General features: G+C 38.3%; 1 pseudogene; it reads right to left on the bottom strand.

The window, feature by feature from the left end:
• Window positions 1-549: 549 nt before the first annotated feature.
• Window positions 550-18,935, bottom strand: part of LOC120079885 — a 26,870-nt pseudogene continuing 8,484 nt past the window's right edge.

The following is an 18,935-nucleotide window of genomic DNA, read 5'->3' as shown; positions in this document are numbered from 1 at the left end:
ACACATGATATGTCTTCAATCAGAATACCCTTAGTCTCTGGCAAAAAGAAATGGATGAATAGGGTCATCAAAGCCACAAAGAAAGCAAAAAAGAACAACCCGAATTTCATATGGCAAAACATGGTGAGGAGGATCTGAGCAATAAAAAAGGTCACTGAGATCGTTATACTTTGAGCACCTAATCGAATTTCAAGTGGGAAGATTTCACTTTGGACCAACCATCTCAAAAGTCCTCAAGACCATGCAAAGACTTGAACATAAATGCTGATGAACAACACAACAGTCCACAATACTAACATGCCATTTATATAAGCAACCTCACCAGAGACTCCAAATTTTGCAATAAACACATCCACCAAAACCTAAAAATAACCATTCTATTAGAATTGAACTATCAAATGAGCAAATGGCTTTGAAGAACGGAAACAACATTGATTATTTTAATAATTAAATAAAAACTAAAAAAATTAAAGAAACAATGTACTCACCTGAAAAAGCGAGCATGCTAATTCTACCAAGTAAGAAAAGGATCCTCCTTCCTCACTTATATCAGTGCCATAAATAGATTAAAAAAAAAGTCGCAAGAACATTAATACCACCAGTAATGAAAGAAAAAAGTATTGTCTCCAAAACCAATGCTCTTGAATAACATAAGAGCATAGAACATGACCACATTGATACTAGTCAATTGCTGAAAAAATGGGATTAAAATTGAGATTACCAACGGTGGAATATTTTGTCTCTATCAAATTCCTCCAAGGATGCTTCATTGCTTTAGTAGCCATACTCGTCACAACAATATCTTGAAATCTTGTCTCTACATCCTTCTCAGATACACCACAAATGCATTGGAGCATGACTTTTACCTTCTCAACCTCGCCTCTCTCCAACATTGAGTGTGGAGTGTCATGAAGGAATAAAGTTGAAATAGTGATGAATAATGCAGACATAGCTGCACCACTCAAAACTTACTAGCCATCCCCATCCACCATGAATATTAGCAGTACCATAGTTGACAAAATTAGCCACTAGAATTTCAATTGTAATAGAAAGTTGAAAAACAACATTGAGAGAGCCTCAATATTTAAATGGAGCCATCTTCGAAACATAAAGTGGATTAGATTAAAGTAAAATCCAACACCAATGCCCAAACAAATACGACAATGACGAGCATGACAATGTTTTGAGCTGCAACATTAACAACAACACCAACTAAGAATACAAATCCACCAAAAAGCATGGATTTTTTAGGACCAAAAGTTATAGTGACCCAAGAGGCGACAAAAGAAGCCAAAAGAGCAGCCAAATAAAGAGAAGAAGTGAACATAGTGAGAGTAAGACTATCAAACTTGCAATATTGATTGGTAGAAGTGTCTAGAGCTTCTTTCTAATAAACAGATGGGAGAAACTCTTGCAAAAAGGGAGCCATAGAGATGACACCACCTGATTAACAAAAACAAAAAATTGAGTGAGTAAGACTATAAGGAAAAGGAGGAAAAAAAAAAAGAATAACAAAAGAGATATGAAGATAAATAATCACTAGAAATACCGATGTTGTAACTGAAGATGAGTCCACCCATAGCAGCAACAATGCATGTTATTAGCACAAAACAAGTGAGCTTGTTAGGAACCAAGATAGTATAAGATGCCTTTGTCCCACATTGGTTAGAATGGGATGACCAATGTGGTACTTAAGTAGCTTGACTTTGCGATCCCAATAGCTAGCTTTTTAGGGTATGGTTAGCCAAGGTACTTAAGTACCTAACAATAGTATCAAAGCCAATTATATATACACATGTTTGTGGATGCAGAGTTAATCAAAACTTTTGATTCTAGCTAATTTTTCTCTAAGAGGATGAACAAATCTCTATTTTCACTAATTCTTGCTGGAAATGTTCCAGGAAAAAAAATGTATATTTTATGATTTTTTTTGTTATATGTTACATACTTTTTAACTACGTATATACCTTTTGTCTAAATATTCTTAACACTCATTTGATATGTGAATTCATTACGTATAAATATTGTACTTAATGTAGACAATACAATATTTTTTATATAATCAACAACCCTACAACATACTTTAACAGTCATCAGTCTTATAGTAATCGGAAGTGGTTTCGAATTGATTATCGAAGATGATTTTTGGTGGAGTTTGTAGTCGGAGGTGGTTGTCGGATCTTGGATTTGATCACATGAAGGTGTATAGGAGTTGGTTGTAGAAGTTTGTCATCGGAGGTGGTTTTCGAATCTTGGAGTTGATCGAGCGAAAGTGATAGTCGAAGTTGATCATCAAAGATGATTTTCTTTGGAGATTGTAATAGAAGGTGGCTGTCGAAGCTCGAAGTTAGTCGCATGAAGGTAGTATTAGAGTTGGTTGTCGGAGTTTTTCATTGAAGGTGGTTATCGAAGCCTCAAGTTGGTCGTCGGAGTTGCTCGTTCAAAGGTGATCATTGAAGGTGATTTTCATCAGAGTTTGTAGTCGGAGGTAGTTGTCAGAGCCTACGAAGATGATTATCGGAGTTGGTAGTACGAAGGTGGTCATCGGAGTTGGGTCACCGGAGGTGGTTGTTGGAGGCCAAAATTGGTTGTTGGAGTTGGACGCGCGAAGGTTATCAAAGCTCAAAATTGGTCATCGGAGCTATCATCGGAGGTGATTGTTGGAGTCCAGATTTTGTCGCCGAAATTTTCATCAAAGTTGGTTGTCAGAGCCCAAAGTTGGTCGCTGAAGTTGTCATCGGAGGTGGCTGTCGGAGTCCAGAGTTGGTCGTCAGGGTTGTCATCGATGGTGGTTGTCAGAGCCAGGAGTTAGTTCTTGGGGTGTGACAGTGGCCGATTGGTAGAGCCATTGAAAACATGGGAAGAAGGGAGAGTTGGAGTGACTTGGTTGAGTTGGTAAAATATACCAACTCAACTCCACCAACATGGGCCAAACAATGAGTTTGTATATTATACCAGCTCAACTCAACTCATGTTGGTGAGCCAAACACCCCCTAAATATGACATGTAGTTACTCAAAATAGGCGTTATGCAGCATTTTTAGTTGCATTTTAAAATTGAAAATAAAGAGAAAATGAGAGCAACTAAGACTTGAGAAAAATGGAGCTCAAGTTGATAATAAATTTTTTTTAGAAGAAACCCTTTCATTTTTATAAAGGTAGAATATATAGGCTACAAAACTTTTAGAATTTGAAGTTATTTAAAAGGGACCGTTACCAATATAAGACAATGTAAAAAAAAAACATGCAAATATAGGAAAATTTAGATCCAGCTTTCATGGTCTATAAGAGTTAAACCATATTGCTAATAACAAGTGTATCACTAATAGAAGTCTATCAGCGATAGAAACTATCACTGATGGATTGCAATTTTCTAAAGATGTTATTATACACTTCATTATTAATCCTAAAAGTGTCACCCATAGCAATTATCCCATTTAAAATTATTTAATTATTAATAATTGTTAAAGGTTGCCCAAAGAAATGACCCAAAGTCCATGGGTGGGTCTAATCACAAAGGGTATTGTTGTCATATTTATGCCTTAATTTATGTATTCTACATATATTTAGGCTAAAGATTAGGAAATTAGTTATCATCATTTGGTATAAATTTTCTAAGTAAATCTCAAATCAATACATAGAAATTATTCAGTCAAATATTGTTTCCATATGGTATCAGAGCCCAAGTTCTAGGGTTTATAATTTTTAGCTGCCTCTGTCCGATCTCTACCTCCATTGATCCACCGTCAATGGAGGCAGATCCATCTCCAATTAGTAGCCCATGTTTGTTTCTACTTTGCTTCTGTTAAGCCATTGTTCCATCTAGCCACACGTCTCTACCTCTGTCGTCGTCGAATCCCCCTTGCCATCATCGGATCTGCCACAAAACAAACCCTTCGACGTCCAGATTCGACTCCACTTCACTGTCCAGATCCGACCCACTACCCAGATCCCTACTGGTTCCGTCCAAGCCATGCTGCCTCACTAAGATTTGCCACTATCCCTACCTCGATCTGCGTAGTTATGCCTCAAACTTAGACCCTCAGATCCGATTGTCTCAGATCCTGCACCAAATCTGCTTCGTTAAGATCTAAGTGCCTATCCCCTCTCCAGTACCAACTTCGCCGCCCTGTTTAGCCTACACTACCGCTCAACACGAATCCGCCATTCTCTGTCCTCAGATCCACATCTCGTCGCTCAACTCTGGAATCTGTCCAATCTTCGTCATCTGTCAACCCATCTCAGATCTATGATCCACCATGAATACACCATCACTCAACTTGTGAATCCATCGTCGATCAACTTCCAAATTCTGTCGTCCATCGTTACTACTCTTCTAGATCCAACTCAGTTCAGATCCTCATCTATTGTTGTTCTGACCACTCGTGGCGAACCACCATAGATTTGAGCATGAGTCTTCTGTCATCCATGTACCAACCCAACTCAACCTCGTTCGCACCTAATCTCTATCAGTTTGATGTCTCACCAGCTTCTAGATTTATAACTTGTGTTCGTCCGTCGACCAGATCTGTTATAGTGTCGTTCCAGCTACCACTCGTCGCCCCTGCCTCAATTCGCGATGCTCGCTTAGGTTTGCTACAAAAATAGATCCTTCAATGTCTCACTCTACAGCTTTATTGCCCAATTCTGCTATCGCCCTTCCTCATCTCTAAAACTACGAAGAAGAGAGATGGTTTTTGTGACCTAGTTCAGTGTTTTAAATAAGATCGGTTCGATTCAATTTTGGTTCACTAGTCGATCTAGTTTGGTCGGTTCAGTCAGCCTAGTCTGATTCAGTTAGCCTAATTGTTATGTTATGTTTATGTTTTTTAGTGTCTCTATTCCGATTTCAAATTTATAGTTCGTGGGTTCTGTTTTAGATCTCTCTCTGAGGATCTCTCTCCAACCCAAAAGTTCTCTATATTTTAGTTCTTCGTGGGTCTTTCTCCAACCCAGATCTGTCCTGACTTGATTAAGGAGTTTGTGAGAGGAAGAATTATGTGCATATAAGTTTATGAATATTTATAGATGTGAAATGTTAACTATCTACTATGTGTGTAGGTAGGTCTGTGAAAAGCTTCATTCAAGATGGAAGTTTGTGTAATAACCTCATCTTATGGTGTTACAAGTTGAAATAAACTTATAGAATTATGATTCCACTCATTGGGCTTTAAAAGCTCATGTTGTATTTTCATGTTTTCCTTGCAGGTAGCAGAAGAGTCCAGGTTGCAGGAAGTGGTCGAGGTCTGCCACATGATAGAATAATTATTAGAATAAAGTTTGAAGTTGGGATGGGGCTACTATTGTAAAACATAGCTTAAAGACTTGTAAACTGGTTTCCTAAGCAAAGTTGTAATTTCTATGCGTTCCTCCGCTATTCTTAGTGGGCTCAGAAGCTAGGCCCATCGGCCCTCTGACCATCCCATACGAGGTTCCTCCCACAGGCTCAGGAACTAGACTTCTCAATCCCCTGACCATCCTGTGAAACTCCATCTTGGGCTCAGGAGCTAGGTTCGTTAACCCCCTAACTATCCCAATCCCATGCTCACCTCATGATAACAAGCATTCATTCATAACAATAGCATATTAATTCATAACATGCTAAAAGACTAAAATAAGAAATTACTTACAGTGATTTGTTGGGATTGTTCTTCTTTCCTAGTTCACTCGGTTTCCCTTGGCCTTCTATTGAATCCTATTAGATTCAATTTCAAGCTTAGATTACTCATCATTCTGAACCATATCCCAAGACATTTCCTTCTACAAAAATGTTTAGAAATGTCCTAACTAACTTACCTTAAAGTTTGGCTTTGAGATTCCCTCTTGAGAGTTTGAAGTTTCAAGTTTTCTCTACTTGGCTCAGTTGTCTCCTTACTACTGAGCACCTCTCAGTTTTCCTTAAATTTGATAGCCTTACCTTTGAATTTTCTCATAGCGCTCTCATACTAAAACTACATTCAATTTAAAAGCTTTTGGTTCAAGAATCACCTGATTTGCATGAGTAATTTGGAATAATTCCTCGTTTGAACTTGGCACTATCGTCTGTCCGTACAGTCTGCACCGCCCAGTGTCTCTGCTTTGATCATCGCTTGGATCAGCGTGCTTTTCCTCCGTTTGACGCATGGATTCCCCTTAATTACTCTCAACTACTCCTCATAGGTGATCTCTCAGAATGAAAATTATTTAACTAAACTGAAGTGAAGCCCCTTGCCCTATTTAGAGGCATTCATCCTTCACCTTATCTTGACACCTCCACTTGTAGCATGCCCAGGCATTCCCTTTTCAGGTTGCCAATGCTCAACCTTGTTACCACTAGCTTGAAGTGTCCGCTTCTTCTTCTTCCAACTTAACCTAATCGGTTAGCATGTCTTCTTCTTTTCCTAGCTCAAATTGCATGGTCTTCAGGCATTCCCTTTGATTGCCATATGTCCGATTAATCTTTTTAGCCCACAGCTCTCAGATATCCTTGGCTTGTAGTACATCGCATAGCTCTGGTGTTGCCGCATGACTTATCGTTTAGTAAACTCTCGCTGTCACTCTTTACCCAACGATCTCACTGTCACTCATCATGTAACGCCTGTCCATCGTATAACACTTATGCCTCATCGCATAGCTCTATTGTTTAGTGATCTCTCACTATCGCTGATCACCCAACGATCTCACTTTCGCTCATCGTTCAGCATATAGCCTATCGCATAGCTTATCGTTTAGTAATCTCTCGTTGCTAATGATCTCACCATCGCGTATCTCTCGTTGTTAACGATATCGCTGTCGTTCATCGTGTACCTCTTGCTGTCGCTTATTGTGTAGCGTTGACCTCATAGTCTAGCACATCATGCCTATCATCTAGTGCGTCTGCTTATCGTGTAGCACCATTGTCTAGTGTCTGCATCTATCGTGCAACGCCTATCGTCTAGCGTTTTGCCTATCGTGTAGCGCTCACGCTCATCATATAGAGCGATCGTGTAGCACTTGCATCTATCGCCCAGTGCCCACGCCTAATGCACCGTCTAGCGTTTAAACTCATCGTTTAGCGTTATCATCTAGTGCTATCGTCTAGCTTCTACGCTTATCGTCTAGTGCTTATATTGGTCGTGTAATGCCATCCCCTATCGTGTAGTGCTATTGTCTAGCGCATCACTGCGCATCGTTTAACGCCGCACGTAGCTACACGATCGTCTAGCACATCACTTAGCGCCGCCTATAACTACACGATTGCCCGCGCACACAACACTTCAACGCCCAATGCCTTGCGCTCATTGTCTAGCCCTCTCACTCTCATTCACGCAGCCTCAACGCATGAGCAACCTTTGAGCAGTGCCTCTTTGCCAACACTTCGGCCAATATGCGTCCCTTATCATGCCAACAATTGGGCAAACTTTATAAACTGCACGCATGGTTTCTTTTGACTTTATACTTAGCCAAATTTTCACTAGGTAAGGCTTAACTCAAAGCCACTCAAGGAAAATCTCTTCAAACACTAAGAAATTTTTCCTTCTCTTCAACATAGGATTTAACTTACACTTAGTCAATTTCCTTAATTACTTAAGTAGGGAAATTGAAATCCGGGTTTCACATATGTCCTAAAAATTACAGTTTGTAGAGTTAAAAATATTCTATTATCAATAAAGAAGTTATTCGACATTACTTCAAGAAAGTTGTTATTGAATCTATAAATTGCACTTATATAGTCTAAATCCAATAAACTAAGATCCATGGCTATTATATGAATACTTGAACTTTATGTGGAGACATAAAAGTGGATCAGGTTCGAGTAAATAGTCAAATTGATCTATAGTATACGAATACGGTTGGGTGTCTTATCTGGTAACAATTGGATACGGCCCACTCTATAGTTGTTACAAGTTGTTGTAAAGGTGCTACAAATGAAGTGATCCTGATTCGTTCATGTATTAACATCAGAAGTGGGGGCGTCCTATGCAATGAGTTTGCATAAGATGGGACCAAGAAATAAGAAACTCTTACATTCTAACGCTGTTTACTGTTTAAGACTGACTATTTCGCTTAGATGACCTAGGTAACCCGATCTTAATCTTGAACTAACTATGAACTCCTATTTATTTGAAATTTTCCTTAGATTTGCATAGGTGAGGGTTTGCTTAATAGCGCCGACTCAATATGCCTCCTATTTTAGGGATAAGACGGGGTAGATAGCTGGAGACATAGGGTGCAATAAGGAATTCACGCCTACCCATTTTAGGGATAGAAGAAAGGTGTTCTCTTAAGTATTGAATCCAAGTCTTGAACAAGGGACCCCACCCTCTCATTGGCTCGAAAGGGATCTGGTTTAGTGATTAGATCATGAACCAATTATACATTAGAGGATCAGTGGAACTTAAGAAGCAAGACGTATTATCGAGGGTAAAACAGTGTATTGACCTAACCGTTATTACGAACAACCTGTGAAGGGTCGACTTACTAATTGTGGTTAAATCAAGTGGACACAAATACATCTACAGTAAGAAGAGTGCAGCTATCGAGCTATAGTGGTATGATTCGATAGTTAACAAATACTGATTAATTTGATCTAAAGAGTTTTAGCCAATTAATCTTTTGGAGCTCATGATCTGTAGGTCCATAAGGTCCCTCTACTAGCTCGTAAAACATGAACATAGATCGTAAAACTTGAACATCTTTAATTGATAAATTGAGTGAATTTTGAATGATATCAATTTGAATTGTTCAAATTGAGATTAGGGTTTGATTTTGTATAAGTTCAAATTCAAATTAGGGTTTGTATAATTATATTCGATATAACTAAATTAATGTTTAATTGGGTAAAATTAAACAAAATTGGAGAGTTTATAATATTTAAATATTGATTTAAATATTAATTATATGAATAGGATTCATGTTTAAAATTAAGCATGTGATTAATTTAATATTTGATATCAAATTATTATTTAATTAATTAAATATGTTTAATTAATTAAAATCAAATTAATTTTCAATTTCAATTCAAATTGAGAAATTGAATTTTATTTTTTTAAATTTAATTAATTATGAATTAATTAAAGTAGATTTTAGTTAATTTTAGAATTAATTAAAATTGATTTAAATAACATAAATTGGAAACTTTGGTTTAGTGGGAATTTCCCACAAAACACCAAGTAGGAGGTGTTCCTCCCAAATTCACACACAAATCCCACTTATTCATCAAACTTAGAGCTGACATTGTCCATGTTCTGAGGTGTTTGCATGAAGAGAAGTGATAAAACACTCCAATTTGGCTGATGAAGAGACTGACCAACCGTTGGAAATGAGTTTCTGCAGAAATTTTTTTATCACCTTTAAACCTAGTTTTTCTTTAAAAAATTTACTCCAATCTGAGTTCCACCGCTCAAATTCAAGGTTGAGAATAGTAGAGAAGATCTCCTGGTGGTTCACTAAAGAATTGGAGCTAAATTCACGTGAAGAGCAACTTACAATCGGAAAGGTATATTGTTAAGAAACCCTCTTCTTAAATTTCTATTCAAGCATGCTTATAGAACTCAAATTAAATGTAATTAGAGTGCTTGTTAATTCTGTTTGCTTCCGTTGCATGCTTGTATATTCGAACAAAATTTTCTTTACTTTTCGTATCAACTTCAGTTGATCGCCTCACAAACTCAAGTTGACCAACTTGAGTTTGAGGGAGGGTGTTGTCATATTTATGCCTTAATTTATGTATTCTACATATATTTAGGCTATATATTAGGAAACCGGTTATCATCCTTTGGTATAAATTTTCTATGTAAATCTCAAATCAATATATAGAAATTATTCCGTCAAATATTGTTTCCATAGGTATTGGGAAATGACATAGGGGAGTGTGCTTCCTAAAAGGGAAATGTCAGTGCCTCAAAGTTTGGTCCAATCAATTGAGCCGATTAATATATACCAATCATAAATAGACAAGTCAAGGTCGACTAACACTCTGCAACCTCTAGTTCCAGAAACATCTCTGAAACCCCTGATGTCACACGCAATCGTAGGGATGTGTCAGATAACTGATTTATAAATAGTCCTATTCAATCATTCTAAAAGGGAGAGGTAAGTAATCTTCGAAGGAGATCCAAGTTTATTTCATTTTATGCTTAGTTGAATTAGGTCACTTCTAGTACTAATTTAGACATCATCAAGGTGGATGATCCTCCAACCAATTCTAAGAAGAATAGGTGAGAATTATAACAAGCTGATTCATGGGCGACTGAATTATTGCTCTGTCGATTAGTATAAAAAACTCAAGAATCAAGTATGATGCTCACACAAATCTTCATAATTACAAACTATAGAGACTAAGTTATAATTATATATAAAATATAAGGATCAAATTCCAACTTTCTTCAACCAAATTTATAATTTAACATATTTATTATTTAGGCCAACTTGTAATTTTAATCAATATTGTAGAAAATGTGCGAGAGAGATCTTATATAGTTGTAGGAAAGGAAAGCATTGGAATACTTTTTAATATTCCAAAACTTTTGACTATAATTCAATGTAGTAAATTTTTGTTTTCTTTTTTAAGAATTTTTAGTTTGATATACAGTAAATAAAGATAAATATTTTCATGTTCCACCCATAGTATTAAATTTCAGTCGACATGTTGATATTATAAAATGACACTGTTGAAGGAGAAATTTTGGACCAATCACAAATTGCCACGTCATTCACTAAATTAATGATGAAATTCCAAATCATCAAATTTAGACCAATTGAAGTTGAAGATAAATTCCTATGACGCCACGTGTTATCATCATGACGATTGAATCAGATAAAATTAATTTGGTCCAAGTTGATATTATTATTTGGGTTAAAGTCCAACTAAGCCCAAAAATAGGTTAAATTTGACCCAAATGTCAAATTAGGCCAAAATCTAACTAATTGGACCCAAGGAGCCCATGGATCGATGCGTATAGACCGACCAAGCCTAAGCCCACAAAGCCCACTTGAGAACTCTATAAATAGAGAAGTTCTATTCATTTGTGTGGGTCAACTACTTCTATATTCCAGAGAGCTCAGAGAGAATTCTCCCCACAATTAGAAGACTCCTAGGCTTCTAAAGCTGCACACTCCTTGAAGACACAAGTCTCTTGAAGATATAAAGACTCTTCCAAGACTTCGACTTCAAGAACATCACACACTTTGCTTCTTCAAGTCAAACGTATACATTCAACTAAGAGAAAATTAGATGATCAAGTACTAGAGATCGAACCACATCACTGAAGAAACCGTGAGGTCCATTACGGAAGCGAGATTGGTCCCAATTCCCAATTTTCACGGTAAATTAAAATACAGAGAAACCTAAGTCATGCATTCTAACAATAAGTTACAACATGCTATTCATGAAGGATTAGGGAAAGAAGATACATACCTTTGAAGAACAACTTCTTCGCGTAAATCTTCCTCGATCCGGTCAGGTACCCTTCTCTTTGCATCTCAATCTCCAAAATATACAACAATACCAAAAGGACACCACCACAATAGAACCTTATGTATTCTCCTTTGGGTAGAGAATTGGCAGGAGGTATGGGCTCTACTATGGTTTTGAGAGAGGGAGGAAAATTTTGAGAAAGGTAAAATTTTACAAGGAGATCGTCAACATCCAGAGAGATACACTTTTTTGTCGGTCTCATGAAGAAGATGAAGATGAGAATAAACCAACCACTCCCTACACGTACTGCCAATGAGAGAAAGAACGAGAAGGAAGTTACAACTCCCTCCCAAATTAATTTTATAAAATAAAAAATTATTTAATAAATTGTTTAATATATATATATATATATAATAACCACCTTATCATATAGTACATTATAAACTATATGTTATATCAAATATAATATAGAACTATAGTTTGTATTTCTCTCAATAATGCATGACATTTAATATAAATCACATTTATACTAAATTTAATTATATGAATCTCATCCATATAATTTGTATTTGAATCGTATTCAAATATTTGATTTCTCTCAAAATAAATTTTATATTATAATATATCAAATACATTATTCTAATTATATCACATATAATTAATTTAAATTAATTATATCATATATAATTAATACCCTGAATTAATTTGAAAAATTCAAATTAATCCAAAATTAATTCTCAATAATCCTAATTGAGCTATAGAGGAGACCTTATGGACCTGTAGATTGAAGCTCCAATGGTACTTGAACAATTAATTAAACTTCTTTAATTAAATTATCCAACATCCATTAACTGCTGGTCACTCCACTAAAAATCGATAGCTGCACTCTTCGCACTACAGACATATTTCTGTGTCCATTGGATATAACCAATGAATAGTGTGCTGACCCTTCACAAATTGCTCGTAAATACAGCTGGTCTAAAAATTACCGTTTTGTCCCTATAGTTACATCTAACTCCTTAAGTACTACTGATCCCTTTAATGAATAATGAGTTATAGTCCAACTATGACCAAACCCTTCTCGAGCCAAGAGAGGGTGTAGCGCCACATTGTTCAAGCCTCAGAATCAGCCCTTAAGGGAGCAATTTATCTACTTACCCCGACGTTAGGGAATGAGTGAATTCCATCTTATTTAGCTATATTCCCAACTCCTCAATAAGACCAATCCCCAAAATAGTAGGCTTATTGAGCAGCGATCTGACCACTCTCACCCATACAAATCAAAGGATTTCCTTCATAGGCAGAAGTTCACAACTCACTCAGGATTCAGGTCATGTCACCTATGTCATCTTGGTGAAATGTAAGTCTCTACTATTAATGGTATTATATAATGAGACTATTCATTTCGTAGTCTGGTCTTATACAAACTCCTTTATATAGAATATCTTGCTCACATGTCTCTACATGAATGATTGGGATCAGATCATTTCTAGCACTTTACAACAATTGTAATATCTACAAAGCGAGCCGTATTCGTAGTGTCACCAGGATAAGGTGTCTAACCTTATCCATCTACTACAAACCATTTAGGTTATCACTTAAACAAAATCCACCTGTATGTCTTTACAAACATGTTTAAGCTACAGAAGATAACCTTGGATATTATTTTATTGGTTTGTGGGTTAATATTACTAAATGTAGAATAAAATGCCTCAGGTTTTATTAAATAAATAAATTATTTGTACATTACAATTACAAACTACAGAACCCACGAGATTTTGGGCATCAACCCTAACAATCTCCCACTTGTCCTAAAGCTAGTGAGGTGTACAATATAAAAGTCACAAAACAAGAAACTAAGGCATAAAATGCACCCAGTACAAAATCTTCCACTTGCCCTAGACTAGATGTGGCATGTCCCGTAGATCCATACTCTATAGGTGACCCTCAAACACCTTAGCCGTGAGGGTCTTTGTAAATGGATCAACAACGTTGTTCGTCGAAGCTATCTGCATGACGATCATGTCCCCTCAATTCACAATCTCCCGAATAAGATGATACTTCCGCTCTATGTGCTTTCTGCGTTTGTGACTCATAGGCTATTGAAAATTAGCCACAACACCACTATTATCACCATAAAGGGTGATGGGCTTAGACATGTTTAGAACCATTTCCAGACCAATTAGAAATTTTCTGAGCCACACAGTTTTATTAATAGCTTCATAAGCAACTATATACTCAGCCTTCATAGTGAAGTCAACAATGTACCTTTGCTTGGTGCTCTTCCAGTTCGAGACTACTGCCCCTCCGTTAAGAGTGAACACTGATCCTGATGTGGGTTTTCTAGAATTCTTATTAGTATAAAAATCAAAGTCCGTGTATCCTGTAAGCTTCCTTAACTTTGGAGGCTTTGTTGCTTCCTCTTCGAAGTTCAAGCTTAGTGTGGCTTCGCTGCTTCCTCTTAAAGCTCAAGTTTGGTGCAGTGGCTTCGCTCCCTCTCCAAAATGTTGGTGCGGTTGCTTCGATCCCTCTCCAAAATGTTGGTGTGATGGCTTCGCTCCCTCTCCAAAATGTCAGAGCGGCGGCTTCACCCCCTCTCCAAAATGTCGGTGCGGCGGCATCATTTCCTCTTCCAGCTTCACTCCATCTCCAAAATCTCAGTACGGCGGCTTCGCTCCTTCTCCAACTATTCTCCATCTCCAAAATCCGGTGCGACGCTTTCGCTCCACTCCAAAATTCTGACGCGGCAGCTTCGCTCCCTTTCCAAAATGCCGGTGGGGTGGCTTCGCTTCATCTCCAAAATGCTAGTGCGATGACTTTTGTTTCATCTCCAAAATACTATGGTGCGGCGGCTTCACTTCATCTTAAAATTCATACCCGCCCCGAGCCCGCCGCCTACAGGCTCAGGAACTAGTCCTTCGTTCCCTGACCATCCTGTGAGGTTCCACTCTTGGGCTCAGGAACTGGGTCTATTGACCTCCTGAAAATCCTGATCATATAGTCTCATTCTCATGCTAATTACTCATTCATAATATAAGCATATACAATTTACTCTAAGAGATATGCTTTAAGATTTAAAGGAAAGTATCACTCACCTTGGTAAGGTAGGAATCTTCCTTTCTAGAAGTTCTTTGATCACCTTGGGCTCCCTTTTGAACCCTAAGATCCATATTCAAATTAAAGCTTAGATTACTCTTAGTTCCAAGCCTTATCTCGAGATGCTTACTTCTATAAACATACTCGAAAATGTCTCAGGAATCTTACCTTAAACTCTTAGATGAAAATGCCTCGTGGTTTGGCCGTAATCACCATAACATCAAGACTGGCTCAAGCTTACCTAACAGCTTGACCCTTTTGTCTTTTCCTCATTCTCCAGCCTGATTCCTTGGAGCTTCTTCTCTAGCAGCCCTACCCTGACCATTAGACACTCATAGCTTTCAGGTGGCTTTGGAATCATTCCAAACCATGAGTATTCTGGGAGAAATCCTCGTCCCAAGTTGATGCTACTTCCAGACTTCACTGTCCGACAACATCTCCTCGTCTTGGAACTTCATGATTGACGCATGATCTTACTCCTAACACATGGTCTCCTTTAAATCTACCTTCTAACACTCTTCCTTACGCTCTTTGAAGAGGATTTGGCTTGTGAATGGAAGAGACAATCTGTGGTGGTATTTATAGTTCAAAGGAAACGATCCTTATCATCTTTACCAATTCTCAACGCATGACACCTCCTACTTTAGAGTGTTTTCACCATGTTTTGTCACCACCAACTCCTTTGACATTCACCTACTTCCATGCCACTCACCTACTTGTGTTGTCTTCCTCATGAATAAGACTTTCTTTGCATGAAACTTAATTCGTCCAGCTTCTACTAACTCAAGTCTAACCATCTCTCGGTACAACCATTTTTCCAAGTGAGCTTATCAACCTTGCGTAATGCAAGCTTCAGCACCGCTCCATCAGTGCAATTCTTGCATCTATCGCTTATCTTCAACGCCCCACCTTATAGCTTAATTGTTTAGCTCTATCGTTTAGCACGGACGCCTTATCGTATAACGCATCCGCTTATCGCATAGCGTCATCGCATCTCTGAGCGCTGCTCATTTGCTACACGTTCGTCTACGTAGCACCTTGCGCTCAACATGTCGCTCTCTTCACTCTCGCTCACGCATCCTTAGCACATGAGCAACTTGGACAATGCCTCTTGCTAACGCCTCGACCAATCAGACATCCATCCTCACAAGTTCACATATGGCTGCCTTTGACTTCATACTACACTTAGCCTCATCTCATGCGTTAACATCAACGCACGATTTCTTTTGACTTTACACTTAGCCAAATCCACTAGTAAAGGCTTATCTCCAAACTACTCAAGGAAAATCTATTCAAGGAAAATCTATTCAATACTTAGAAATTTCCTACTCAAGGAAAATCTATTCAATACTTAGCCAAATCCACTAGTTAATTCCCTTAATCACCTGCTTAAGTAGGGAACATGGAAATTCGGGTTTCAAATTTACTTCCCCCCTTAAGGAAATTTCATCCTCGAAATTTACTCGGACTCAACTCTTATAACCTTGTATATTACCACGCTTCTACTGCGCTACTCTGATATTAACTCCTTAGTTTGTGAACAATACTTCTCCTAGCCATCTCTTAGCTAGTCGTTGAACCAAACTATCTACAATAACTTTTCTATCTCAACTCTAAATGAGAATAACTTAAATTCATACTTACCTTCCTCAGTAGATCTTCAGGTAGCATTGTAAGTTCCAGCTCCGGTTACCTGCTAGGTCCTGCCACTTCTGCTATTCCTCTTAGTCTCACTTTGACTAATTCTTAGGTTTCTCTTTAAACCTTTACTCTACCACACTTCCCTCTAGTTTTACTAAACTCAAACCTTAGGTTTTCTAAACTTAACCCTTCGGTTTCCAAGAACTTATGCTTTGATACCAAACTGGTATCAACTAATATTTCAACTTTCCCAGAAACTTATGCTATGATACCAAGCTGTCACACCCCGCCCCAAGCTCACCTCCTGAGCCCGAGGAGAGGTGTAACGGACTGCAGATACCACCTTTTTGTGATACCTACTGCCTAACTCTTCCTTACTACACTCAATAAACTTTAAGTCAAGGAGATAAACAACAACTGATTAAGTAGGTCCATTTTACTACAACAATGTAATGTTTATACAACTCCAAGACTTAACTACAAAGTTTACATCAACAACTCTTAAAACCCCGGAAGTGTGACTGTGGCTTTTGGTAAACCTTGACCTTAGCCGCACCCTGGAACTCTTCACCTTTCTCTATCTGGGAAGAAAAATATTAAAGAAAAGAATGAGCTTCACAAAGCTTAGTGAGTGGTAAGCAACTTTTAGAGTCTATTTCAACTCATAAAAACAGGCATATCATAAATACGAGGTTAATTCTCAAACCTCCGCTTTGAATGAGTCTGGTCTCCACTTCTATCTACACACACGGTAGATAGTTAACTGTTACTAATTACAAATCTTACTCTTTGGCGTTCCTTTTGTTCCCTATGTGCACATAGCTCCCCGCTCATGGAATCAGAAGCTAGGCTCGTCGGTCCTCTGACCATCCCATACGAGGTTCCTCCTACAGGCTCAGGAACTAGACCTCTCGGTTTCCTGACCATCCTGTGAGGTTCCACTCTTGGGCTCAGGAACTGGGTCTATTGACCTCCTGAAAATCCTGATCATATAGTCTCATTCTCATGCTAATTACTCATTTATAACATAATTATATACAATTTACTCTAAAAGATAAGCTTTAAGACTTAAAGGAAAGTACCACTCACCTTGGTAAGGTAGGAGTCTTCCTTTCTAGAAGTTCCTTGATCACCTCGGGCTCCCTTTTGAACCCTAAGATCCAGATTCAAATTAAAGCTCCGATTACTCCTAGTTCCAGGCCTTATCTCGAGATCTTCCTTCTACAAACATGCTTTAAAATATCTCAGGAAGCTTACTTTAAAATCTTAGCTCAGAACTCCTCGTGTTTTGGTCGGAATCACCAAAACATCAAGACTGGCCTAAGCTTACCCGACAACTTGACCCTTCTGTCTTTTTCTCATTCTCCAGCCCGATTACTTGGAGCTTCTTCTTTGGTAGCCCTACCCTGAAGACTAGACACTCATATCTTTCAGGTGGCTTTGAAATCACTCCAAACGCACAAGTATTCTGGGAGAAATCCCCGTCCCAAATTGATGCCACTTCCAGACTTCACTGTCCGATAGCATCTCATCCTCTTCGAACTTCATGACCGACACATGATCTTACTCCCAACGCATGGTCTCCTTCAAATCTACCTTTTAACACTCTTCCTTACGCTCTTTGAAGAGGATTTGGCTTATGAATAGAAGAGACAATTTGTGGTGGTATTTATAGGCCAAAGGAAACGATCCTTATCATCTTTACCAAGTCTCAATGCAAGACACCTTTTACTTTGGAGTGTTTCAACATGTTTTGCCACCACCTACTCCTTTGACATTCACCTACTTCCATCCCACTCACTTACTTGTGTTTTCTTCCTCATGTATAAGACTTCCTTTGCATGAAACTTAATTCGTCCAGCTCCTACTAACTCAAGTTTAACCATCTCTCGGTACAACCATTTGTTCGAGTGAGCTCATTAACCTTGCGTAACGCAAGCCTTAACACTGCTCCATCGTGCAGTTCTTGCATCTACCGCTTAGCTCCAACGCCCCATCGTGTAGGTCAATCATTTAGTAAACAATCTCACACATAGCCCATCGCTTAACTGCCACGCCCATCGTTTAGTTTATCGTTTAGCACCGACGCCTTATCGTCTAACGCAGCCGCTTATCGCATAGCGTCATCGACCAGCACCTGCATCTATCGCCCAACACCCATCGCTTAGTATTTCGCCTATCGTGTAGCACGTCTGCTCATCGTATAGTGTCATCATATAGTCTATCGTCTAGCTTCTACACTTATCGTCTAGTGCTTACACTGATCGTGTAATGTCTTTGCCTATCGTATAGCCTGATCGTCTAGTGCGTAACTTCTCATCGTTTAACGCCATGTGCATTTTTCACGATCGTTTCTAGCGCATCGCTGAGCGCGCTCATTTGCTACACGATCGTCTGCATAGCGCCTTGCCACTCAACATCTCGCTCACAACATCCTCAACGATTGAGCAACCTTGGGAATGCCTCTTACCAACACCTCGGCCAATCATGGTCCATTCTTACAAGTTTACAAATGTGTTGCTACGACTTCATACTACACTAGCCTCATTTCATGCGTTAACACCAAACATCACTATGTTGTTACGTCCATTCTTACAAGGAATTTTCTTGAGTAGTTTGGAAAATCTATTCAAATACTTAGAAAATTCCATCTCTTCAACATAGATTTAACTTCATACTTAGTTAATTCCTTTAATCACGTGCTTAAGTACGGGAAAATGAAATTCAGGTTTCTACACTAAAAATACTGTGAGACTGCAACGGCTTCGTTTCATTTTCCAAAAATCATATGCGACGGCTTGTGTCCTCTCCAAAATTATTGG

This window comes from Benincasa hispida, chromosome 6, assembly GCF_009727055.1.
Source record: "Benincasa hispida cultivar B227 chromosome 6, ASM972705v1, whole genome shotgun sequence".
Taxonomy (NCBI): domain Eukaryota; kingdom Viridiplantae; phylum Streptophyta; class Magnoliopsida; order Cucurbitales; family Cucurbitaceae; genus Benincasa; species Benincasa hispida.
This window is presented reverse-complemented; position numbering and strand designations above follow the sequence as displayed.